The 7,500-nt window shown below is 54.3% G+C and overlaps 1 pseudogene across 1 annotated transcript in view; it reads right to left on the bottom strand.

Moving 5' to 3' along the window:
- Window positions 1-44: 44 nt before the first annotated feature.
- The window catches only part of LOC311372933 (amyloid-beta precursor protein-like), a 13,149-nt pseudogene continuing 5,693 nt past the window's right edge, over window positions 45-7,500 (bottom strand). The window contains exons 4-7 of the transcript XR_014684250.1: window positions 7,371-7,500; window positions 1,977-2,336; window positions 765-892; window positions 45-119 (exon numbers count right to left, since the gene is read on the bottom strand). The exon at window positions 7,371-7,500 is cut by the window's right edge and continues 82 nt beyond it. The product of XR_014684250.1 is annotated as an amyloid-beta precursor protein-like (transcript). The remainder of the gene's footprint in view (window positions 120-764; window positions 893-1,976; window positions 2,337-7,370) is intronic.

The raw sequence follows: 7,500 nt of genomic DNA on the forward strand, positions 1-7,500 counted from the left end.
GATCAAAGAGAAAGAGATAAGAGAGAGAGAGCGGTGGAGTCTACCTCGTTCAGCGACTGCCTCTCGGACTTGGGGAGGTTCTTGGACTGGTTGTCTGCCTCGGCCCACTCCTTCATGATCTGGAAGAGAGTCACCGTGATGTCACCGTGATGTCACCGCGACGTCACCGTGATGTCACCGCGACGTCACCGCGACGTCACCGCGATGTCACCGCGATGTCACCGCGATGTCACCGCGATGTTCCTTAAAATCTCGAGTTAAATCTCATGTTAAATCTCGTGTTAAATATCGCGTTAAATCTCGTGTTAAATCTCGTGTTAAATCTCGCGTTAAATCTTGTGTTAAATTTCATGTTAAATCTCGTGTTAAATTTCATGTTAAATCTCATGTTAAATCTCGTGTTAAATCTCATGTTAAATCTCACGTTAAATCTCGAGTTAAATCTCGCATTAAATCTCATGTTAAATCTCGTGTTAAATCTCGTGTTAAATCTCACGTTAAATCTCTGCGTTAAATCCAAAAGAGAGCCTCACTTTTAGAGGCCGGGTTGGAGAGAGACCAGAGGGGGGTTTTGTTTTCCAAAGTGTGGCCTTGAGCCTGAAGCTCCTAAACGTGACACAGAGCCCCTTCAGCTCAGCGACCCTGTGGACCCCCCGGACGTCACCGGCGCTGTGGGGGCAGGATGTGGCCCCAGGCTGTGGGCTCCAGACTCAAACAGGAGGTGGTCTGGAGCCCCCAGCAGGCGCTTCGCTTCTGACGTTCACCTCGTTGATGCGCTTCATCCGGCGTTCCTCCAGGTCCATCTTGGCGCGCAGGAAGTTGGCGTGCTCGCTGTCGTCGCCCGGCATCTCGAAATACACGTCCACGCCGTCGGAGGGACGCGTGGTCGGCACTGCGGGGAGGAAGTCGAGAAAACAAGAAAACAGGTTGAGGCTTTTGGGTTGAGAGCCGTGAGAACAGGATGTTGGTGTGTGGATAGATTCTGTTGTTATCAAGTGGATAGATTCTATTCATATTATGTTGATAGATTATATTCATATTATATTGATAGAATTTAATGTTATCACGTGGATAGATTCAATCTTTATTTTGTGGATAGATTTGATCCTTATTATTTGGATACATTTCATTTTGTAGATTCCATCCTTAATATGTGGATAGATTCTATTGTTTTCATGTTGATATATTCTATTCTTATTATGTGGATAGATTATTTTCATAATAAGTAAAAAAAAACAACAATGCTTCAATATAATGACATTTTGCTCATCATAATATTCCAGCCATATCACTGTTAACTATTGATCATGGCATTTTCTATTTGACTATCTATCAGGTTATGGATCAGGTGATCAGAGTCAGAGTTCCTCCATTAAAGACTGAGCTGATGTAAGTGCTTCTAGACGTACAGCATACTGTATCTAATATTTAATATTTATATAATATACCCTCTGTCAGATCATCACTAGGAAACATGTTACGGTTACTGTACTCCTGGGACACTCAGTCCTGTCTATGCATGGATGGAAGAGAGAGAATGAGGGAGAGAGAGAGCGAGAGACACACACACACACACACACACTCACACACACACACACACACACACACACACACACACACACACACATAAAGAGACAGAGTGAGAGACAAGAGACAGAGAGAAAGAGAGAGACACACATACATACACACAGAGACAGAGCGAGAGAGAGCGAAAGAGGGTGAGAGAGAGAGGGAGCGAGAGAGAGAGAAAAAGTGTGAGAGAGAGAAAATGAGAGACACACACACACACACACACACACACAAATAAAGATACAGAGAGAGAGAGAGAGAGAGAAAGTGAGAGAGAGACATAAAGAAAGAGAGAGACACACACATACACAAATAAAGAGACAGAGAGAGACAGAGAGAGAGAGAGAGAGAGAGAGAGAGAGAGTCTGTTGAGGAGCGGGGGGGGGGGGGGGGGGGGGGGCACTCACAGCTGTCTCCTCTGGCCAGCGGGGGGGGCGGTGGCGGGCTTGCGGCCCTGGCCCTTCTCGTAGTAGAAGGAGTCCAGGTAGTCGGAGGCCTGGTAGGGCCCCGAGTCGATGGGGTAGTCGTACTCCTCGGGCTCCTTCACCGGCGGCTTCTCGCCGACCTCCTGCTCCTCCTCCTCCTCCACCTCCTCTTCCTCCTCCTCCGCCTGCGCCTCGTCCACCTGATCCTCCTCCTCCTCCTCCTCCACCTCCTCTTCCTCCTCCTCCTCCACCGCATCGCCCTCCTCCTCCTCCTCCTCCTCCTCCTCCAGGTCGTCCACGTCTGCGGAGGGGCTGGGAGGGGTGGAGGTCACCTTCACCGCCCTGCAGGAACACACCACCGCTCAGCCTCTAGAGCAGACCTGAGGTCAGCCTCTAGAGCAACACACCACCGCTCAGCCTCTAGAGCAACAGACCACCGCTCAGCCTCTAGAGCAACACACCACCGCTCAGCCTCTAGAGCAGACCACCACCACTCAGCCTCTAGAGCAGACCACCACCGCTCAGCCTCTAGAGCAACACACCACCGCTCAGCCTCTAGAGCAGACCACCGCTCAGCCTCTAGAGCAACACACCACCGCTCAGCCTCTAGAGCAGACCACCGTTCAGCCTCTAGAGCAACACACCACCACTCAGCCTCTAGAGCAGACCACCACCGCTCAGCCTCTAGAGCAGCAGACCACCGCTCAGCCTCTAGAGCAGACCACCGCTCAGCCTCTAGAGCAACAGACCACCGCTCAGCCTCTAGAGCAACACACCACCGCTCAGCCTCTAGAGCAACACACCACCACTCAGCCTCTAGAGCAGACCTGAGGTCAGCCTCTAGAGCAGACCACCACCGCTCAGCCTCTAGAGCAACACACCACCGCTCAGCCTCTAGAGCAACAGACCACCGCTCAGCCTCTAGAGCAGACCACCACCGCTCAGCCTCTAGAGCAACAGACCACCGCTCAGCCTCTAGAGCAACACACCACCGCTCAGCCTCTAGAGCAACACACCACCACTCAGCCTCTAGAGCAGACCTGAGGTCAGCCTCTAGAGCAACACACCACCGCTCAGCCTCTAGAGCAACAGACCACCGCTCAGCCTCTAGAGCAGACCACCACCGCTCAGCCTCTAGAGCAACAGACCACCGCTCAGCCTCTAGAGCAACAGACCACCGCTCAGCCTCTAGAGCAACAGACCACCGCTCAGCCTCTAGAGCAGACCACCACCGCTCAGCCTCTAGAGCAGCAGACCACCGCTCAGCCTCTAGAGCAACAGACCACCGCTCAGCCTCTAGAGCAGCAGACCACCGCTCAGCCTCTAGAGCAACACACCACCGCTCAGCCTCTAGAGCAGACCACCACCGCTCAGCCTCTAGAGCAGACCTGAGGTCAGCCTCTAGAGCAACAGACCACCGCTCAGCCTCTAGAGCAGACCACCACCGCTCAGCCTCTAGAGCAACAGACCACCGCTCAGCCTCTAGAGCAGACCTGAGGTCAGCCTCTAGAGCAACACACCACCGCTCAGCCTCTAGAGCAACAGACCACCACCGCTCAGCCTCTAGAGCAACAGACCACCGCTCAGCCTCTAGAGCAGACCACCACCGCTCAGCCTCTAGAGCAGACCACCGCTCAGCCTCTAGAGCAGACCACCACCGCTCAGCCTCTAGAGCAACAGACCACCGCTCAGCCTCTAGAGCAACACACCACCGCTCAGCCTCTAGAGCAGACCACCACCGCTCAGCCTCTAGAGCAGACCACCACCGCTCAGCCTCTAGAGCAGACCACTGCTCAGCCTCTAGAGCAGACCACCACCGCTCAGCCTCTAGAGCAACACACCACCGCTCAGCCTCTAGAGCAACAGACCACCGCTCAGCCTCTAGAGCAACAGACCACCGCTCAGCCTCTAGAGCAACAGACCACCGCTCAGCCTCTAGAGCAGACCACCACCGCTCAGCCTCTAGAGCAGACCACCGCTCAGCCTCTAGAGCAACACACCACCGCTCAGCCTCTAGAGCAGACCACCGTTCAGCCTCTAGAGCAACACACCACCACTCAGCCTCTAGAGCAGACCACCACCGCTCAGCCTCTAGAGCAACACACCACCGCTCAGCCTCTAGAGCAGACCACCACCGCTCAGCCTCTAGAGCAACAGACCACCGCTCAGCCTCTAGAGCAACACACCACCGCTCAGCCTCTAGAGCAGCAGACCACCGCTCAGCCTCTAGAGCAACACACCACCACTCAGCCTCTAGAGCAGACCTGAGGTCAGCCTCTAGAGCAACACACCACCGCTCAGCCTCTAGAGCAACAGACCACCGCTCAGCCTCTAGAGCAGACCACCACCGCTCAGCCTCTAGAGCAGACCACCACCGCTCAGCCTCTAGAGCAACAGACCACCGCTCAGCCTCTAGAGCAGACCTGAGGTCAGCCTCTAGAGCAACAGACCACCGCTCAGCCTCTAGAGCAACACACCACCGCTCAGCCTCTAGAGCAGACCTGAGGTCAGCCTCTAGAGCAACACACCACCGCTCAGCCTCTAGAGCAACACACCACCGCTCAGCCTCTAGAGCAACAGACCACCGCTCAGCCTCTAGAGCAACAGACCACCGCTCAGCCTCTAGAGCAACAGACCACCGCTCAGCCTCTAGAGCAACACACCACCGCTCAGCCTCTAGAGCAGACCTGAGGTCAGCCTCTAGAGCAACACACCACCGCTCAGCCTCTAGAGCAGACCACCGCTCAGCCTCTAGAGCAGACCACCACCGCTCAGCCTCTAGAGCAACAGACCACCACCGCTCAGCCTCTAGAGCAACACACCACCGCTCAGCCTCTAGAGCAGACCACCACCGCTCAGCCTCTAGAGCAACACACCACCGCTCAGCCTCTAGAGCAGACCACCACCGCTCAGCCTCTAGAGCAGACCACCACCGCTCAGCCTCTAGAGCAGACCACCACCGCTCAGCCTCTAGAGCAGACCACCACCGCTCAGCCTCTAGAGCAGACCACCGCTCAGCCTCTAGAGCAACACACCACCGCTCAGCCTCTAGAGCAACACACCACCGCTCAGCCTCTAGAGCAACAGACCACCACCGCTCAGCCTCTAGAGCAGACCACCACCGCTCAGCCTCTAGAGCAGACCACCACCGCTCAGCCTCTAGAGCAGACCACCGCTCAGCCTCTAGAGCAACACACCACCGCTCAGCCTCTAGAGCAACAGACCACCACTCAGCCTCTAGAGCAACACACCACCGCTCAGCCTCTAGAGCAGACCACCACCGCTCAGCCTCTAGAGCAGACCTGAGGTCAGCCTCTAGAGCAACAGACCACCGCTCAGCCTCTAGAGCAACAGACCACCGCTCAGCCTCTAGAGCAACACACCACCGCTCAGCCTCTAGAGCAGACCACCACCGCTCAGCCTCTAGAGCAGACCACCGCTCAGCCTCTAGAGCAACACACCACCACTCAGCCTCTAGAGCAACAGACCACCGCTCAGCCTCTAGAGCAACAGACCACCGCTCAGCCTCTAGAGCAGACCACCACCGCTCAGCCTCTAGAGCAACAGACCACCACTCAGCCTCTAGAGCAACACACCACCGCTCAGCCTCTAGAGCAACACACCACCGCTCAGCCTCTAGAGCAGACCACCACTCAGCCTCTAGAGCAACAGACCACCGCTCAGCCTCTAGAGCAGACCACCACTCAGCCTCTAGAGCAACAGACCACCGCTCAGCCTCTAGAGCAGACCACCACCGCTCAGCCTCTAGAGCAGACCACCACCGCTCAGCCTCTAGAGCAACACACCACCGCTCAGCCTCTAGAGCAACAGACCACCGCTCAGCCTCTAGAGCAGACCACCGCTCAGCCTCTAGAGCAACACACCACCACCGCTCAGCCTCTAGAGCAGACCACCACCGCTCAGCCTCTAGAGCAGACCACCACCGCTCAGCCTCTAGAGCAACACACCACCGCTCAGCCTCTAGAGCAGACCACCGCTCAGCCTCTAGAGCAACACACCACCGCTCAGCCTCTAGAGCAACAGACCACCGCTCAGCCTCTAGAGCAGACCACCACCGCTCAGCCTCTAGAGCAACACACCACCGCTCAGCCTCTAGAGCAGACCTGAGGTCAGCCTCTAGAGCAGACCTGAGGTCAGCCTCGCTCTGTCATATATAACCAGACCAGACAGATACATAAGGGATAATGTATAGAGAGCGGTCATTATCTTAAATAAGCCCCGACAAGGGTTTATTTAAGACGTTCTATACATTATCCCTCTTATTACACGGTTACTTGCCTTAAAACTGAAAAAATAACTTCACACGCTGTGTCTTTCTACAATCACCATTGGTAGTGTTGATCAGCAGAGGAACAGTCCGCTAAAGACTAGACGTCGCGTAGCAACCGAGTACGCTGGGGTTGATGAGTTGTGACCGGACTACTTGAGGAGGGACACGTGAAAAGACGTGAAAAAAATCCACTTTCCTTGACAGCGGCCGTTATATGCTGCTTAGCAACGGTCATTATCGAAAAATAAATGACCACCGGAAGTGGGGATAAGGCCCATGCAAGTGAACGGCGCGTTCCACAGCGCTGAGGAGAGCCGTGTGATAAAGTATATATATATATATGTATATTAGGGATGCACCGAAATTAGAATTCTTGGCCGAAACCGAAAACCGAAAATGAGGAAACCAAGGCCGAAAACCGAAACACCGAAATAAATTATTATGTCAATTATTAGTAGGCCTACCATTGCATTTATAGCTATGACTGTGTACTAACCTCACTAAAATCAAGGCATTGCAATTCAAAGAATAAATCAATTACAATTATTAAAAGTATAAAAATATTTATTTAGCACTGAAAAAACAACAACACCGTTTTCCGTTTTGCAGACGGTCCCTAAGCTCGCGGCTGATAGCCGACAGCTCATAGAAGCTGTCTCATGGCGAGCCGTCGCTAAAGACGGCTCGTTTGGATGAAACTCTTTGCAGATTTACCCCCTCTCTAAATTTCAGAATTACACGTTTTGCAAATCGCTATCCGTGGGTCTTTTTCAGACATGGAAATATGCCCACACCGCAGACATGTTGGCGCAGAGGCGCTTATCCAGACAAGCGTGTGCTGGCCGCGGTTTTTGTTCGCGTCATCACAATTTCCTGTTTCGGCCGTGTTGTTTCGGTGATAAAAATGTTTCGGCCGAAAGCCGAAGGGGGGTTAAGGGGGTCGCCGTCCCTCCGCTGCGCGTCGGGACGGACAACGCCCCTTAACTGTGGTATAATGAGCGTATACCACAGCCTGTCGTGATCTATTGCTTAAGTATATACGTGTCTATATACGTGTCTCCGTCCATGGTGTGTGGTGTCCTTACACAGAGCTGGTCTTCCCGGGGGCCTGCAGTGTGAGTGTCCCGGTGGGGGGTCCCTCCCCTCCCTCGCCGTCTCCCTTGCTGCTGCTGCTGGCGGCGGCGGCGGCGGCGTTGCTGCGGCCCGGGCAGCACA

The sequence above is a fragment of the Micromesistius poutassou genome, assembly GCF_964030765.1.
Source record: "Micromesistius poutassou genome assembly, contig: SCAFFOLD_1125, whole genome shotgun sequence".
Classification (NCBI taxonomy): Eukaryota; Metazoa; Chordata; class Actinopteri; order Gadiformes; family Gadidae; genus Micromesistius; species Micromesistius poutassou.